Source organism: Rattus rattus, chromosome 4, assembly GCF_011064425.1.
Source record: "Rattus rattus isolate New Zealand chromosome 4, Rrattus_CSIRO_v1, whole genome shotgun sequence".
Taxonomy (NCBI): Eukaryota; Metazoa; Chordata; class Mammalia; order Rodentia; family Muridae; genus Rattus; species Rattus rattus.
In genome coordinates, this window is record NC_046157.1 from 76,830,072 (window position 1) to 76,831,618 (window position 1,547).

A 1,547-nucleotide genomic window follows, 5' to 3' on the forward strand; every position below is an offset into this window, starting at 1 on the left:
GGCGGCGTAGGCGGCGCGTGAATCCGCAGGGTGCTGGGTTGGCTTGGTTGTGCTGACCTCCGGCACAAGTGAAACCTGACCCACGCTTTCCTTGCTGTTCCTGGATGTGGGAATTAGGGATCTTGGGGACCTGTAGGGGACTGCGGACCTGTGACTGATTGACTGAAGTCAATAGGACTTCCCTTGCCCTCAATGCAGGGCCTTAGGGGATGCTTTGCTAGGCTAGTGAGGAGATCTTCCCAGATTGCCCTGATGCTACCTGACTCCAGCCCACATCCTGAAGGACCCAGCTTCACTTGCCACCCGGTTTCTGGTGCCATCACCAACCTGCTTCTGTTCCTGGGGATCTGAGGTCTGGAGATTGTTTGACCAGGAAAGGAGTGGCAAGCAAGTTTCTAATGCCACACTATTGTTTAATGCTCCTGACCGGAAACAAGAAAGGCTACTGGTATTTGAGTTCTTGCTTAAACGTGGCCAACTCTTTCTAGATGCTCAGGAAAAGACACATAGTCACACACTAAAAATTGGCTACACAGTGAATCTATTAAATTGCCACACAGCACTTGATTGATAATTGATACCAAGTCTCCATACCATGTAAAAAAAGAAGAGCACAATGGAAATCATAATCGTGTGTGACTGTGTGTACATCACCCTAATTAATGCATTGTTTCTATTTACAATTATAATTTTGTTTTGAACACATATTCCTCCAAAACCCCATTTTAGCAGCACTGCCTTTTTTGTGGGATTAAAAAGCAAACTAGTGTAGTCAGGGATGGCATTTAATTCCAGCACTTTGGAGGCAAAGGCAGGTGGATCTCTGAGTTCCAGACCAGACTGATCTACATAGTTTCAGAATAGTCAAGGCTGAATAGTCAAGACAAACCCTGTCTCAAAACAACCACTACACAAAGAAATCCAAATTGCTGGACCTGGAGGTGTTATTCAGTGGTAGAATTTATCACTGCAAGTCTGGCCCTGGTTCAATTATTAGCACCTAATAGTAGAAGCAGTGATAACATTCTTTTTCATAGTTTTGACTTCAGATGCACAGGGTCACCGTAAAACGTTACTGTGATTCATCTTAGGACCTAAAAATGTATTTCAAGAATGTTTAAACTTTGAAGATCATCAGATTTTGCCTTCTGCTTTTTTTTTTTTAAACCTCATAAGATATCAAAACCCATGTGAGCATTGATAATCCTGCTGCTACAGCTACTATTAGTAAAATTTAGCCAAGAATTTGTTAAAACTTCTGAGGAACAGCGAGAGTAAGCAAGGTACAGTTATTTCCCTCAAGTTACTTAGTCATTTTTAGAAGGCGAAGTAAACGAGACTGAAATTATAATGGGGGAGACAGATATTGTACCCACGGCTTGGCTTTTTCTCATGGAAAAATCATGGCAAAAACCAAACAAACAAAAACCTTGCCCTAGCTTACCAAAGTAATGAATGCCAGAGAGTCGAGCTTGCATGCATGAGAGGCAATAAGCTTCTAGTGGATAGGACTCCTCTCCCACCTCCCTGCTGCAGTCACCCTTGTT